Genomic DNA, 18,659 nt, shown 5'->3' on the forward strand with positions numbered 1-18,659 from the left:
CAGCCAGGGTCAAGATGAGCAAAAGAAAGTAAAGACCACCTAACAAAAGGTTTTTAGGAGCCAGAGAGAACCTGCGTAGTAGGACCATCGCAAATAAGTGGTCTGTCATGAAGAACACTGGTAATAATCCAGGAGCATGTGACCATGGTACGCTAACCAATGACCAATCAAGGGTGTACTCTAAAGGTCACACCATGATTTAAAATGTCATCCCAGCCATATAAAAGGTAAGAGGGGCCAGAATCAGTCTAATAAAAAACTGAATGCCCAGGGACCTCCAAATCCTTTCACGGACACCACCAGCAGAACATTTTGCAGCCAAGTTTCCATGTCAGCTCATCTAACAAGTCTTGCCGGTTTTTCAATCTACTCCCATTAAAAACTGGAACTTTGCTGGAGGAATCTTGGTGCTAGAGCTCTGGGAATATATATATATATATATATATATATATATATATATATAGAAGATTAAACGAGGCAATGTGTTCTATCAACATTCACTCATAAGATTAATTTTAGGCAATCTTATTGAAAGCCACATTCTGCATGCAACAGGACAACCTGTGCTGTACAGCTGACTGCCATATAACCAGTTATTTGGGTGGATAAAGCAAAATGGAACAGGCTGGTGACCGAGCAGAAGAAGCACAATTTGTAAATGTGTTAACACACCGGCGATGGTGTTGATCCAGGGATATTCTTCAAACACAGCATACAGTGGCTTTGTTAGGTCTTCTGAAGAGATGCCATGTACAGAAGGGGCAGTGGCTTGTGCAGGGACACCACCCACGACATGCCTAATCTTCTCTGAAATCAGGCTTCTTAAATTCCACTCAGAGCAGGAAGAAGCCGAACTGCTCTGCGTCCATCAAGACAGTAGCTGGGAGATGCTTTACACAAGAATAATGTCACAAAGGCGTTTACAGCACATCAACATACTGAGATACACACCGAACAGCAGGAGGTAACATCGAACTGCTGACCGAGGACCACAAGCACAGTGAGTACCATGATAGTACCTACTACACTACTTTTTTTTTTATACTTTTACGTTTCTGTGTCTATTACATTACCAATTCTGTATTTATGGTTCATTTCACCTAATATTTAAATTTAAGTTGTTTGGTGGCTATCCTCAGCGGATTAATTTGTAAGGGACTCTGATGGTAAAAGCTCCCAAGTCTGTACATCTGCCAGAGCTATTATGAGCTCTCACGACTCTCCCTGCTGGATATTTAATGTGTTTAGATTATGGAGAAAGTAATGGGAGGAATGGGACAACCTGTGCTGTATGCAGGACGTGTGTGACTACAAGTGCAGAACACAAAAATAACTATGATAAAGAAGAAGCCAATGGGGTGCTGTGGACTGGATTGTGCGATAACTAAAATATCTCTTTAGGGTGAAAAAGTCTGAAGACTGAAATATTTTTAATGGACTTAAAGATTGGCTTACATAAAAACATCAAACTGCCAAAAATCTACTGATAACCAAGGCATTCATGGGTGATATTTTATTAATATTTAAACATTGATCAGAATGCTCTGCTATTGCAACAACAGGGAGCTTTACCATTAGTTGGTCATTACCTGAGCTCCCAAATAATTTACAATAATCTGTCGGAGTGAACGGTGCAGAGAGGAGCAGCATTGGGCCAGGTTAGTCCTAAATTCATAGTGATTATGCCAGGTAAATCTGTATCAAGCAGATATCAATTATTTACTTGATTAAGCCCAGCAACCAGCATATGCCCAGCATTAGGCTACTTTAACATATGTGGGGTTTTCATGCAGTGTGTTCTTATAAATTCTGCAACTTATTTTTTGGATGCTATTGTCCACAGGGATGATAACGCATTAAAAAATATCCAATGCATCTCAAACGCACAACTGTGTAATGTGTTATCTTAAATGAATGTAAAGTATATTTTTGTTAAGTTTTAAGTATAGTGAGAAGGGGTTAAAATCATCATGTTAATGTTTTCTGACTTTATCCCCATAAAGTGATTTTCTTTCTTGTCCTGGAGATGCATAGGAAAGTAATAAAGATAATAACAAAAACCATCAGTAAATTCAGAGATAAAGGCTGTTATATTCCGGGCTCAGCTTTTCTAATACAAGCAAACATTTCTCCTTCACCTATCATATATCATTCATATAACTTTTTTTTATGTCATTGCCAAATCATCACATATCTGCTCTGTCACACAGCACAACATTGTTTGGCAGAGCCGGATCTGACTTCTCTTTCCTGCAGTTAGGTAACACTTTCGGGTCTCATGATTTCACCAGCCTGTGACTGGACATAGAACAAGAAGGTCCTATAGAGGTCTAAGAGGACTGACTGAGCAGACAACAAAATGAGGATTTTAGAAATGAGATGTAAAAACTGTAGTTGGCCACAGCTATTGCATTAGACACATCAGCATTTCGATCAGAAGAGGATGGAATAAGTGTGCCAAGTGGACCCAGGCAGGAAAGTTGTTGTTTTTTCACATGAAGTACAATTTTCCACTTAAATCCATTCCACTGATACCAGATGCCTGGCAGCCATGATGACCCTCTACATGCAATACTTTGGATCAATAATACAGAACTCACTTTTATTGAACAATATCGCACATTGATCAAAAGCTCAGAGCGCACAGAAAACACAAGGTCAGCATAGCAGCCAAGCAAGAATTTTCAATGTGGGATCAGCAATGACAACCCAGTGTTCAACCAAGACACTTTTTTAACCCCCCTAGCGGTATTTCCTGAGTGCACTCGGGGTAGATTTACCATGCAAAAAGCAGTAACTTAGAGTCACACTGGAGATCGTTAAAAAAAAAAAAAAAAAAAAAAACACACAACACACACACACACACACACACAACTTGTTCAGTCGTGGTCTCCCGGCGTCCTGCAGGTCCTTGGGATACGTCTTCTTCCTTTGATCTTCAGCCGGAGACATCCTCCGGGGTTTCCCAGTGACGTTGGTGCGTGCGGGAGGAGCAGCGGGAAATTCAAATAACTTTATTTTGGATTCGATACAAAATAGCTGTATTGAGTCCAATACAAGGAAATCTTTATATATTATACATGCTACTGTACAGTCATTATATATTTCAATATTTTTTTAACAGATTTGTGTTCTTTTATTTAAAAATGTAATAAATATTGGACATATTTTGGTGAGTTATGCCTAAGAATCATGGATCTACAATTTAAAATAAATTTCCATGCAAAAAAAATGTTACGCTTTTCGCATGGAAATACGGATAGAATTAGAATGCTAGGGGGGGAAGAAGCTGTAGGTGGGTGTCAGCCCTTGTATTGTGACCCAACTCTTCAGTAACCACCCAAGAACAGCCGGGTGGTTACCGAAATGTGCCAGGTGGTGCACCCAGCTAAAAGGGTGTGGGGACAACTCTGTAACCCGAATACTTCTCCTTGCAAATATTAAATTCAAAGGAAACCAGACAAAGAAAAAATATGGAAGATGCCGTTGATGACTTCAGTGTGGAGTCACTAATCCAGAACTAGTAAATAGATAAAGCATTCTGACTTTTACTGTCAACATGCTGGTCCCATACCTATAACTAAAATGTATTCAAGACAGACAATAAACTAGCAGAAGATAATTAGCAATAGTTACATTATGACTTTATAGGACCAGTAGAGAGGACAAAAGGGAAAGCTTGGATGGAGAAGCTTCACATCTGATTAACAAGCAGTCCTTGAACTCCAGTCTAGTAACATTGCCTAGGCCGAGATCATTCTGCTACAGACAGGGAGAACATTTCCTCAGTCTTCTTGACCTACAGTAATTGAACCGCAATATTGTAACTGGAAGTCACTAGTGTCAGAAAGGAATAATCCATGTCAGACATTTGTAAAGAAAAGCACAGGCACCGGGATTCACATAACTATCACCCTGAAAGAAGTCTGAACAAGAATGGCTCCTTTCTAGAGATAAAAGTAGTTGAAATCAAAGCATTGTGGATGGCTGTACTGTGATCTGTGTAAGAGGTAATAAATACCTGTAAGGATTACACTTTACAAATATAAACCTAACATGAGAAACTACATCTGATGTTAGGTCCAATTTAGGAGCCTGCTCACACCATCAATCCAGTAATGCATTGGTAATTTAAATTGGGTAGGACAGAACGAAAGGGCACAGCAATACCACAGTGCTCTGTGGTATACTGGGAAGATCAAATCCTTTCCTTGTTAATACTCCATTAAAATTATTTGGTGTGTATAGCAGCACACTACATTATAATGTCAATGGGCCTTAGGGACTAAAGTTAAAAGCAAAAATGTTTTTGCTAAAATCTTATTACTTTCCTAAAAATATGTGTTTATTCATTCCCCATCTCACTTCAATCCATTATGTCACTTTAATTCATGCTCTATTCAGAATGTCATCATTTGTAGCCACTCCATTGTACTGTAGAGAGCTGAGACTACAAGTGTAACCACTCACTTCCATGATACACAATACATGGAGCTTTCTTATAGGAAGATGACTTTACAGCCACTCTGCTGTCCTCTAGTGTTTAGACAGAAATTGTGACAAACGCCAGCCGCCTCTACACAGATTGCCTACATAAACCAACACTAAAACCAAACCAATTTTTATATAAAAAATATAAAAACTACAATGATATTTTTTTTCATACTTGGTAATTTCTTCTGTATATATAACCTCTCCTGCTCAAATCTCTGGATCTATTGATAGTTCACTCATACAATTTCAATAAAAGTCACATTTCTTTTAAAATGTTTAACCCTCTAAAATAACAAATATAATAAGTAAGCTATAGCTACAGATAAATGTTTGATAGCAGCTAAATTATATAAATGGCAGCAGCCTCTGCTGTGTTTAAAGGGCCTCAGGGACCATGAACTTTGTAATGAGTGAATCTGGCAGTATTTTTGGGATCTGGTACTTGCTGTAAGTGTCCCAAAAAATATGTATTGATGTCTGTGATGCCGAAGACTCCTGAGGCTACGTACACGTCAAATCCTGCTTGCCCTTTAATTGTCTCGGGGCTAACGGACGAGAATCTAGTATGTGTACAGCACTCATCGTCCGTCCTGGTGGATCCACAGGTGAGGAACGATCATAATGAAAGTCAAGAGAAGAGAGCACAGTGGGGTGCCGCTCCATCGTTCTCCCCATCCCCTCTCTATGGAGCAGAATGATACAGAGCTCATTCATGCATTGTTCAGCGTTTTGTCGGGTACCCAGCCTTAGGATATGAAGTTTAATTTGGCTCCATTGGTATGCATCTTCCAAAGTAAACTTCAGACAGAATTTTCTTTTTAGGTTCGTGAGGAATTTTTGAAAACTTTTCCCCCCTTTACTGTAGGGATGGGTTAACATATCTGTCAGAGGTTCTCACCAAACCAGCCCTGCCACAGCTGGGGTTAAATGCCATTGGAAAAGGTAAACTCACTACCTTAGCAAATGGTTTCTAGACCTGACCTCTATCATTAGAGGAGGTCACAGATTGCCCCAATATGAGGCCCTGGGTATGTTTGCTGGCTGCGGCATTAGTAGCTCAGGGGGTCTCCTTTGCACAGCATCATCACTTTGCCTTTATGGGTAGGAGGAATAGAGAGTTTCTTTAAAGTGCTTAATTTTCTAATGCTTGGATAAAGCACAGAAATACAAAACACACAAAAAAATAAAAAAATACATTTGCCTGATTATATTTGTAGCCTGTGCTCCCATTAGGAAAGATTTACTTATTTGTTTATTGTATTACCATATTAATGCTGAACTTTCCAGGTGAAGGCTGAAGATCAGGAACACAGAAAAAAAGAAAAACATGGGAGCGCCTCAGGCAGGTAAGACTATTTTATTGTAGAAGAGGATTTAGCTTTGCTTTAAGTTACTTCATTCAAGTCAATGAAGTTTTTTCATCAACACATTAGAGACACCACAATACCTCTAATTTTCCACTATTAGAAATGTGTTCTCCAGGGAATGAGACAACTTCCCAAAGTAGTGATCAGATTTGTAAAGGTGGAAAGAAAACAATGTTCTTTGCTTTTTGACAAAAAGTCTCCACTTGTTCTATAAACTTACAAAACAACCTAGAATCAGTAACAATGGAGTAATTAGCAAAGGTTCAAGGATATCACAGGACTTTACCCTGTGGTGAGATAATGATGGAAGCCAGGAGATAGGGCTGAAGAGTCACCCCACAGGACACTAACCAACAGATGTACATGCAGTGTTATAGTGGGGCAAAGGAAACACAAGCCTGGAAATGACTATCTCAAGAACATAAAGATCTTCCAGGAAAGCTGATTGCGCTAGAGGGTCCATGGTCAGACAACCATCAGCAGGTCGAATTGTACTTTACTGGATCAAAGCAGTGTTCTCCCTAGACCAATTTAGCTGGGTGCACCACCCGGCACTTTTCAGCAACCACCCGGTTGTTTTTGGGTGGTGCCTGAAGAGCTGGGTCACAAATTCATGGGCTTCCACCCGCCTACAATTTCTTCCCACCCAGCTTAAAACAATTTCTGGGTTAAGCACTGCAAAGGATGATCATCTCGTATATATGGGCAGCCTAAAAGTGGCCCTTATACAGAGACATTATGTAAGTGACCATGTGCTAAGACAGTGGTCGCCAACCTTTTCGGACCTATGGACCACTAAACTTACCGGCTCCAGACCGCGCAGAGCCGTGTGTCACATTCCCCGAGTGATGTCATGATACCAGAAACCGCTCATTCTCTCATTGCAGATCTGAGCTTGCAATGGGAGAGGCGATGGGTTGTGTCCAGAGAATCTCATATGTACGTTTTTAATGATGGTAAGCGAACATAACGTCAGAGCTCATATGGGTTGTCTGACTCACAAACTGATATTTACAGGCTGTATGTGTATGCAGCTAGAAAAATCAAATCTAATTTCTGACTTGGAAACTCATATATATATATATATATAAACTGATATTTACAGGCTGTATGTGTATGCAGCTAGAAAAATCAAATCTAATTTCTGACTTGGAAACTCATATATATATATATATATATATATACACACACACACACACACATACATAATACAAAGTTTGGTGAACGCACCATCAGAGCATCAGGCTCATAGGACATTTACGTTGACATTACAAATTCATATTTGCTGTCTATACACCAACGCAGTGTCAGAGCACGTATGACATTTTTATGAGATATGGTACTCAGACATTGATATTTAGTCTGTACGCCTATACGGCTGCATGCAAACATTGCATCGGAGCATCTAGATCAGTGGTTGCCAACTGGTGGTCCACAGAAAAACTTGGACATTATTTGAAAGTTTTATGTTAAATAATATTAAAACAAAAATAATATTCTAATAAATTCTTATATTCTGAATGACAATATTCAGAATGACAATATTCACCTTTAAACTGCACTAAACAAGAGAGGTGCAGTGTGACATCTGTGTAGTCTTAAAGAGGAACTAAACTCAAAACAAAAATAACACGTACCTTCAATCCCGCAGGGCAGTCCGATCACTTCGGGGGTGTCTAGCATCAGGTCCCGAGTTGTCTCGGCATGCGTCCCAGAGCCGACGTTCCGAGCCTTGCCATCTTCATATTCTATTCTGAGTTCTATGTCACTCGACCCAGGTGAGAGATCAGGTGATGTAGGATGAAATGCACATGCCTCTGAGCAAAAAGGCTTCTTCAAAAAGACATGCGCAGAAGAAGCGGCCAAGAGCCTCCCGGGATGCCTGACGGTATCTCGGGAGGCTTTGCGCTGCCATTTATTCTCAACTGCCTAGGTGGCCGTAAATTAGGGAGCGGTGCTGCACCTTTTTTTTTTTTTTTAAGTTTTGCATCTCAAAAAAAACAAAAAAAAAAACAGCATTTTAATCTTACATAGAAGAGTTCTCTACCCTTTTATGTAAAGTGAAAATTCTGAAATTAGGTACGCTTTAAGTTGTATCCCGAGCCGTACACTTCAGTATTGTTTCCAACATTACATCACAGTCATCCCGCTCTACCAATACCAATTCTTATCCGATTGTTTTATTTTATTTGTTTATTTCTCAGATGCTCCTTTAGGTAAGTATGTATGTAAGAATGTATATTACATACATGTATTCTGAACATTGTGCTATACATTACATACTCATGGACCATGACACTTTATACATTGTGCTGTATGTTACATACTCCGCACCACTACAATCTTATCACAGTGTTATATATAACATAATGTGGACTTCTGTGTTCTTTGCTCTACAATTTATATTACATACATGTATTCTGTACATTGTGCTATACATTACGTACTCATGGACCATGACACTTTATACATTGTGCTGTATATTACATACTCTGCACCGCTACAATCTATTCATGGTGCTTTATAATACATCATTTGGATTTCTGTATTCTTAGCTCTGCAAATGTATATTACATACATGTATTCTGTACATTGTGCTGTATATTACATATTCATGGACCACTACAACCAGCACCCTGTGCTGTATATTACATACTCTGCACCACTGCACTTTATACATTGTGCTTTATATTACATACGCTGGACCACTACAATCTTCTCCCTGTGCTGTATATTACATACTCTGCACCACTCAATCTCTTCACGTTGCTATATTTTACATAATTTAGACATCTGTGTTCTTTGCTCTACAATGTATATTACATACATGTATTCTGAACATTGTGCTGTATATTACATACTTATTGACAACATCACTGTATACATTGTGCTGTATATTACATATTCATGGAGCACTACAATCTGCTCCCTGTGCTGTATATTTCATACTCTGGGCCACTACAAACTCTTCTCATTTCTATATATAACATAGTTAGGACCACTGTACACTGTGCTGTTTATCTATACTTTGCTAATATGCTATACATCACACTATGGGCTCTATAAATGATTCCCCTGTTAATTCACTCATAAAATGTGTTTCTTTTCTATGTATGACAGCTGTGCACTTTTGAAGATTGGTCACTAGGTGGCAGAACGAGTCATTGTTTTAATAGGAGACCTGTAGAGAGATACGATCTATCAGTGAATTTCAGAGGAATTGGCTGGGGGAATCATTTATACATAGAACCCTATATATTACATTCGACCGATGCATCCTGTACACTGTGCTGCAAAGTACTGCAACCTGTACACTTTGTACCCCACACTCCATACACTGTGCTATACATTACCTTCTCCAGTCCTCAGAGCTGTGTACATTGTGTTGTACATTCATACCTTTGGGAATTTCATCCTGCTCAAAGAATGGGAACACTTTTGCCTGTGGTTATAAAGACCTTGTTACCATGGGCAGACTTACCTGCATGATGAGTAATATCTTTTTTATCTTCCATAGCTCCAGGCTGTGCTGGTTTGTTGCATGTTGAGGGATGGGGTTCCACCTCTATCCAGTCCCCTGACAAGGAGGAGCAGATAAGTTTGTGTGGTTTTCAACCCCTTCCAACACAGATGGGATGGGATTTCCAGCACCAACACAGGACGGGCGCGGTAGGGTAGGTGCATAGCAGCAGCAGGGGGTTGGAGTAGCTCATCCGCCCAGGGACCAATGCCAAGGCCCATTGTATTTCTGCATTTAAAACAAATCATTCATTGGCTGCTGACGTGATTGGCTTGCTGCTGTTTGGCTGCATTTCTGCACTGACATACAAGACTGACATTATACGCAGTGCTGTACATCATAAGCTATGTACACTTCGGATAATAGTTCCCCAAGATGAGCAGAATTGTTCATTTCGGGTGACGGTTATCTGATATGTGTACAGCAATCCCCAAATATAATTCATTAAACTGCTACAGCACATTGATTGGGAATGACCGCTCCTAGGGAGAGCACAGCGGGGTGCTACTTGGTTATCCCCTATTCATTGAATGGAATATCACTGTGTGTACATCATTTCTTCATTCATCTATTACCATAGCTCATTTCCAATGACAATGTGGTATTTAAAATTCTAGAGAAATAAAGGAGACAATAAAGTCCAGTGTTCTCCCCAGAAATTGTTTTAAGCTGAGTGGGAAGAAGCTGTAGACGGGTGGTGGCCCTGTATTGTGATGTATTGTGATCATACTTTTCAGTAACCACCCAAAACCAGCCGGGTAGTGCGCCCAGCTAAAAGGGGCTGGAGAGAACATCCATAAAATGTATAGAAAATGTATGGTTTACCATCTGGAATTCTATTAGGTCATCACATGAACTGCTGGAAATATTTATACACAAAACATACAACAAATATGACTGCTGAGATACAAACACACATATTGTGTAAAGGATCTTCCATGGCTTCAGTTTTATTGATTTCTTTAACATACATTCACAAGCCATAACAGCAACATCTGAGCATATCTGGGTACTCTCCTGCTTTGGTTGGGTAACCGGCCCTCCAGATTGATTCCCCTAACCTTTGGTTCTCCAAGCCACTGCCAGAGATCCAATGGGCAATAAATATTCATTCTAGCACCTGGAAAAGCACATGGTGGGGAAGAATGGTGGGAATCCTGGCAATGGGACACTTAGGATCTCCTGGAGGGTATAAAATAATGGTAATATCATTTTAACAGTACATGTTGTTTTTTTAGGTTTTCTTGTTGAAGGGGCAGGTTGGAGGTACAGTGCAGATCGAGACATAATTATCTCTATTTGTTCTTGCACCCACAACACGTTATGTATATAACTGATGATTCCCGGCTTTAGTAGAGATGATTGGATTAACATGACATACATATAGAAATTTAATATAGTTGCTGATTATAGGCTAATGCATAAATCTTGTTTATAGTGTTCTAATATCTGATTCCCTTGAGAAATCAATTCATTGATCCTTCCGACACCCCATGGTTTTGTCTTCCATACCATTCTGTGAAAGAGCTGCTCCGCTCTCTTGCATGCATTAGGCTTTATGCATATGTAAGCAATGTGATCAAACTAATACATTGTATATTACTGAAACCTTTGCATTGCTGATGATATCTATTGAAAACTCTGTTGTTATAGGTCTCTCTATTCCTGAAGAAGCAGATTTTGTTCCACAAAACGCGTAGAACAACAAAATAACATCAGTAAGATACTGCATTTGGATTACAAGATGTGTATTTGAAACACTAATTCTATGTTATTTACCAGATTTAAATTGTAATAAATAAATCTGTTTTAAAGTTCTATATTTTGCATTATGTGTTGGTTTGGTTTTCTTGAATTATGCCTTATGAAATCCCAATTCTTTGTTCTTTGTAGTTCCTATGAGGGGATGTGGCATGGGATGACTTTTATACCACGTGGAATTCGTTTTGGTTTTGTATATCAGTGTTTCTCAACCAGGGTTTTTCCAGAGGTTGCTGGGGGTTCCTTGAGCAGTTATGACCCCTCAGATCAGTTTAACTAGTGATCACCAGTGATCTTTTTGGCCATCTGTAGATGACATTCTTCTCACTGGCTAGCAATTTAAGAGGAATTCTTCCCACTGACCACCACACTAATGTACTGTGATCTGTGAATAGTGTAATTATAGAAGGGGTTCCTCGAGACCTGAAAGTTATTTCTTTGGTTCTCCCATGTTTTATAGGTAAAGAAACATTGATGTACAATATGGAAAGAGAAGAGATTTGAATGATTTTTCAAGAAGTCAGGTCTGCTGTGAATCCATTCTTGCGTACATTGTACGGGGTGGCTTTGCGGATCAGAGACCTGCTTCATGGCCGAACTGCTTCTCTGTCTTATTATTATACAGTATTTATATAGCTCCAACATATTACATAGCGCTGTACATTACCTGGGTATAATATCTTCCAGTATATTACATATTAGCTGTCATTCTGGGCTCATGGGGTATGGTGACACAGATCAATATGATGGTTTTTATAACTGGGGACAACGTGTTTGATAATTCTAAAGTGTTGGAGAGGTCATCGAGCCGGCATACATTGCCTGTGATTTGTGGAGGTAGCAGTGTGCGTTATATGGGGGTAGTAGTCTGTGTGGTATAGAAGTGGGGGTGGAGTATAGATATAATACTTGCATTATTATAATGGTAAAAATCAAACGGGTTGAGCTTTAAGACCTTGAGCATTACACTCCCTAGACATGGACACTCCAACTTGGCCACCCACCTTGGCTAACAGATGAACTATGAGCTTCCAACTTACATAGTCTGGCATCCTGTCCTCACTATAAGTTCCAGCTGCCCAAAGCCCACAGAGGGCATAACTTAGAAACTATTTCAAAATCTGCCAAAGTAAAACACAGCAATTCGAGAAGACAGAGAGAGGGTGAGGAGTTGTCCACGCTTTTTACTTTTCGCTTGGGTAAAGTGGGGAAGGGATAAAACCTTTGCCTGGTCTCTTTTGCCATCTCTACTGGGGAAAACAACACTAGTTATGTGTCTTCGTGATAATTGTGTCCAGCAAAATGATGGGAAAATCCAGAGCAGGAAAATATGGAGCATTCTCCAATAAGTACACCTGTTCCCGACACAACTATGAACTCTCCCCCTTAAGTGGGCACCTTGACCAGATTGCCACTCACTTTTTTTATGTATCTTAGAAAAGATGTAAATGGAATTCCCCCCAATGGGACAGATTATCAGCTCCAATACCATCCATCTCCTCCAGCCATCATAGCAAACATGTCCCCATCATTTTTGTATAATGCATCACTTCTTTATCTTGTGACCATCATTCATTGGCCTGGTGGTAGAAGGTCACCAGGATGCAAGCACATAAAATCATTGACTCTCAGTCACGTTCTGCTGAAGAAGCTCCGCCATTTATTACTCCCCATATTTGGTTTACCAGGTATGAGAATGTATCAGATGGGCCGCCAACACAGCCACGACTCCAAACCAGTACTAAAGGCCGCCATACCCAAGAACAGTGCTAATTGTTTGGCATTTCAGCTTCCTACATAGAGATCTGCTTCTCCTGAAACTAGAACTAGCACTACTTTTGGTAATCAAGTGACGGGTATTCTATAGATCTGGTTGGTAGCTTCTTCAAGCATTCTGACAGGTTCACTTTAAGAACAAATCCAGGTTATTAACAAAAAATATCATTTCCTTAAAGCCACTGCAATTTCTAATCAACACCATTGATGTGAACCAATTGTCGCATTAATAAACAAGCAATCTATTCTGGGCATACACAAGGCAAGCTTCCAAGTGCTATTCAGTGAATATGTGCAAATAATACCAGCAGTGACAGAGAATTGGCTGGATGCTTTGAAATGGTATTTGGCTATAGAAGAAATGCATGACCAGCAAGTCAAACCAGGGCAGACTGCCATGCACAGAATGGAAGTTATTTCATGTATGTTTGTTATAGATAGATCTGATCAACCGAGTGCCTCCAGTCACCAGTTGTAAATATTAAACACAGATGCACAGAAGCATCTACTGATTTACATTTTATGTAGATCAATCCCTTGCAGGTTAAGGACTTTTATCCCCAAATCTGGACTTGTTCTACCATTTGTAGGACAATCACACCCAAAACATAACCAAGAGTTCAATGCACAATGATGAGGTCTTGCAGCCAACAGCTTGCAATCATAAAGTCTCAAAATTAATCTGGAAGTAGAGCTCTGTATCTTAACAGCACCAACTCTCCAGGGCTAATTCAGCTTTATTTCTTTCAGATTGATATCATTGAGACCTTGATCATCTTGGGAGAAAATCGTGTGTACAGCACCCCTCCAATATCTGGGTTAATCAATAAATGATCAAGGAGGGAGGATTGATGTTCTTTCCTATGGAGAAGGACACAGCAAGATGCCCCTTACTCATCCTCCTCTCGCCTTAGAACAAAACAGTGCTGTGGGTACAGCGTTTAATTGTTCTACTGTCACCGGAAACGATTAGGAAAGATTGTTTACAGCTATATTAATCTAATCTATGTACATACCCTTACCTATACCTTCTGAAAAAGCAAGGTTCAAGCAGCCTTGTTTTTTTTAATAGCAATGAATAGTGGCCCCATAGCATGTTGGTCAGTTTAAGCCCCTGGTGGCATTTACCACTGATGCCTATGTTTGCTGAAGATGATCAGTCTCATCCAGTGTACTCAGATGTAACAAACTCCATTCATCTTGGTATATTGATAAACTTCATACCTCCTGGACAAGACTTCATTAAGGATGGGTCTAGGATATGACTTGCAAGTAGATTTGGTTCAATGGAGAACAAACCCTTACAAGAATGAATAGATAATAAGAATGAAAGAGGAAGGCAGAAAGATGGAGAACAAGAAGGGATGAATATAAGGAACATGGAAAGGATAAATGGAAGAGATGCAAATAGAAGAAATGAAGAAATAGAAAGTAAAGAAAGATGGAAATCAACAAAAGAAAGGAAGGGCAGAGAAAAGTAAAGAAAGAAAGAAAGAAACAACAGACATAGAAATAAAAGGGAAAGGAGGGACAAAGCAAGAAAAGAATGTGAGAGCAAAGGAAAATGGAAGGCAAAAGAAACAAGCTAATGAAGTAAGGAGGAAAACAGAACAAAATAGTATGGAATGCAAGAAAAGGAAGGAAATAGAGGGTGAGAAGAAAAACATAAAAACACAATAAGTAAAAGAAGGAAAACCACAGAGGGAAATCTTATACTTCCAGCAACATATAACTAACATTTCATTGGGAAACTCATCACCCGTGTGGACATTTCTGAATGTCTTTTTATATATACAAGTTAACACTTAACTACAGAAATAATAAAACTACCCCAACACTATTTTTTCATCCTTGCAGCTTTAACTGTAATCAATCCTACATGCTTTAATATCTCATCCTTATTGCTAATGTATGGTGATGTAATATTATTTCCTGCCACTGGAGGGCTTCAGCTGCTGTGCATTGTATCTGAATGATTTTGGATGTATTAACATTGATTTGTTCCAAACATGATGCAGCTGCAAAATGTTGAATATAAAGTTACATAGTCAGGATATGTCTATCAGGTTCAACCATCAGGAAAATAAACATATCCCAGATAAAAAAAAACCCTATAGACATAGTTGATCCAGAGGAAGGAAAAAACATAGAAAGCATGGTTCAATTCGCTCCAACAGGGATTGAACCCTAAGGTACACCACTAATAACCTTAGACCATTCACACCATGAGTATGAATAATTAATCACTACTCTCTAAATGTGGTCTTTAAGCTAGTTGTCTATTCATTTATAGTTTGAATTTTATAGACCCTAACAAGCATATTAACTGCTACTCCACTGTCTATCTGTTTGCATCTCAGATGCAGATACCACCACTTTTACCTTTTGATCTGTCTTTCTGAAAGAGTATAGCCAGGAATGTGAAGAACAAAGCCAGGATTCAGCAATACCAACTAAGTCATAATGTTCCTCAATAATGAGGGCTTCCAACTCCCCTATATTGTTTTTTAGACTTCTAGCATTGGTGAACAGACTCTTTAAACCATTGCTGGTTCCACTGGTAACTGACCCCTGTCTTACCTATCTGCCACCTTATTTGACTGGTTCACTTCCCTCTGTCCGAGTTTAAATATCCCTCCACTATTCCCCTAAATCTTTGCTCTAGCACAGAAGACCCCCTTCCATTCAGGTGCAAACCATCTCTCGAATATAGGTGTGCCCCAATGAAAAGTCAGCACAGTGCTCTATAAACCCAAACCCTTCCCTATTGCTCCAGGAATAACGCCATGCGTTTAGCTGTCTAAGCTCCCTCTCGCTTTCATGTATTGCGCATGGCACAGGCAATATTCCAGAGAATATAACTTTGGACATCAACTTGAAACCTAGTTCTTTAAACTCATTTTTAAGGATCCTCCATCCTCCATCTATCTTGTCATTGGTTCCAACATGGACCAAGACAGCTGGGTCCTGTCCAGCCCCTCCCAGTAGTTTGTCCACTCGGTCCACCACATGCCCAACCCTGGCACCAGGGAGACAGCAAACCATTCGGTTGAAGGGCTCCAAACGACAAACTATTCTATCCGTCATCCTGATCATAAAATCCCCTATGACAACCAGTTGTCTACACCTTCCAGCATTGCCTTCCCCACCCCTACTAGGTGGGCTGCTCTCCCGGCTGTTAGCGGTAGCAGTTACATCTAGGGTTGCCACCACTGGGTCTGCCACCTGCACATCTTCACATGGCTTTATAAATGTGTTAGGGTGCTCAAGGATGGTCTTCCTTTTCTGGGTGCCCCTACCACTCCCTCTAACTACAGTAACCAAACTCCTTATATGTCCTTATATATACATCCTGATTAACCTCTCCACCCTCCACATCTAAGCCATTAACTCTCTGCTCAGTGAGCAGGAGACCCCACTCAAGGTGACCCAGTGATCTCATTATTGCAATGGGCTCCTCTAGATCTCTAATGTGAAATTCCAGAAGGGCGACATCTGTCACATCAGTATTCATCTTGGAGCTGTTGCTCCATTTGTGCATACCTATGGCGGACTGTGCACCGAAAAAACATTTAACCTTGCTGCCACTCATTACAATATATATTATGACTTTCAAGGCGTTTAAAAGCCTGCTTACAGTTTTTAGATTCCTTAAAATTACAACTTCTTTAGTTTTCAACTACACCTGTGTTTTTAGTCTCCACTTAGTACAGAGCCACTTTGTTCACTAACGTATATCACTATATTTTTCCGATTGCTTTATTATAAATTGTAACCTGAGGCAGCAGCGGCTTCAGGTCCCCTTTAAAATGACAGCAGGTATTCTAATAAGACTGAACAGTTGTAAAGTGCTGCTAAATCCCCTTCCTATAAATATTTGGTTAGTTCTGATTAAGTGTATAAACTTCTATAATCCCCCTCATTTTTAGCCTTCCCAGTAGTGACAATATAGAATGTCTATTAGTTATTTTAGGCTTAGTAATAATATGTATTTCTATATTTAGAGCTTCAGAACAGCTTATAAAGCAGACGCATAGTTTTCATTCTTTTCTGGATATTGTCACTGCTGCAAGCGTCACATGTATGAAGTGAAAGCTCGTCATGTGTATTGTAATCATAAGAGTCAAATACCTAAAACATTGCAAAGCAGCATATTTCCAACATTTATTTTAATGTCAACTTTTATTCTGGCCATTCACGGTAACAGTTGATGATCCCCCGCCCCAGTAATATATAACTGAATACAGAGCAGAATGGAGTCCTAGCCAAGGTACTAACTTTGGACACTCCATTTTTTTCAGTTGATATTGATATGAATTACATTAGGTCTGGAGTAAGCATCACTATTTGCATTGTCTAAAAATGGCCTTTCCACCAGACACCAATTGTCTACAAATCTATTCTCCCATATGACCTGGCAGGCAGGAACCGGGCTCTAACTAACTGTCAACGTTTCCTTTTTATTGCAGGAACGTGAGGTTTGTAGCTGGGGCCTGGACATCCCTTGGGCTCTAGTTTGCTGCTGGAGCATGAAGATTGTAGCTGGGCCCTGGAGATCCATTGCAACCTGGTTTACTGCAAGAGCATAAATATTGTACTTGGGGCCCCTCGACATCCACTGGGCCGTTGGTTCACTGAAAGAGCATGAGCGTTAAGGCCGGGCCCTTGGGATCCACTGTGCCCTGGTTTACTCCAAGAGCATGGAGATTGTAGCTGGGGGTCCTGGACATCTAATGCAACCTGGTTTACTGCAAGAGCATGAAAATTGTAGATGGACCCTGGACATCTTTTGCAACCTGGTTTACTGCAAGAGCATGGAGATTGTAGCTGGGGCCCCTGGACATCCACTGGGGCATTGGTTTACTGAAAGAGCATGAGGGTTAAGGCTCGACCCTAGATATCCACTGTGCCCTGGTTTACTGCAAGAGCATGGGGCCCCTGGACATCCACTGCACCCTGGGTTACTACAGGATCATTAAGGTTGGGGTCCCTGGATATCCTCTGCACAGTGGCTTGCTGCAAGATCATGATGGTTGTAGCGGGGCCCCAGACATCCACCAGACCCCACAATCCTTGCTAGGTTTGCCCTATGGATAATTCAGTTAAGCTCACAAATCCTTCACTCCCCCACATTAATATTCACCCCTGCTGCTCTTTTTCTTCTCCATTACTGAAAGAATTGGGTGTTTTTATGAATTTTGAATGCAGATTACAAAAAATGAGGCAGAAAAATCACTTTTGAATTCTCTTTTTAATTGACACACACATCACTGAAATAAAAAACTAGAGGCAGGAGTAGGGGGGTTCAGTGTCTTTCCTCTGAATCATTCACCTGTAAATGTATGGATCACAACAATAACACAGGATCTGATTCTATCAGCACAGAAGAACTGCAGAAATTTTGTTGCCAACAGACTCTACGGCTCCACCTGCAGGATGCATGCAACAAGTATAATTTCATATGTAATATCTTTTATTTATTTCAAAAGTAATGCAAAATTACATTTTTTCCAACTTTAGATTTTTCATTGGTTCCAGGAACTAAAATTGCTTTTTGTGAGCATTTTTGTACTACCATCTTGCATTTTAAGAGGAAGAACAACCCTGCTGCCTCTTAGTGGGCAAAGAAGATGGGGTACTTGCAGGAGTGATTTATGGCCATGTTGTTGATATAGGAAAACGAGCAGGAATGTATGCTGGAGCTGTTGGATATGTCAGAATGAGAATTAAATTACAGGCCT

At 40.0% G+C, this 18,659-nt stretch overlaps 1 long non-coding RNA gene across 3 annotated transcripts; it reads left to right on the top strand.

Annotated features, from left to right (window-relative positions):
* Positions 1-117: 117 nt before the first annotated feature.
* LOC140322993 (uncharacterized) lies at positions 118-11,201 on the top strand. Of its 3 annotated transcripts, XR_011919289.1 has the most exons (5): positions 118-1,000; positions 5,782-5,840; positions 7,513-7,639; positions 9,379-9,535; positions 11,035-11,201. It is a non-coding gene; the product is annotated as an uncharacterized lncRNA (long non-coding RNA). The 3 variants fall into 3 exon arrangements; XR_011919288.1 differs by having other exon boundaries at positions 124-1,000; positions 9,379-11,201; XR_011919287.1 differs by lacking the exon at positions 9,379-9,535 and having other exon boundaries at positions 130-1,000.
* The last annotated feature ends 7,458 nt before the right edge of the window (positions 11,202-18,659 follow it).

This window comes from Pyxicephalus adspersus, chromosome 2, assembly GCF_032062135.1.
Source record: "Pyxicephalus adspersus chromosome 2, UCB_Pads_2.0, whole genome shotgun sequence".
Classification (NCBI taxonomy): Eukaryota; Metazoa; Chordata; class Amphibia; order Anura; family Pyxicephalidae; genus Pyxicephalus; species Pyxicephalus adspersus.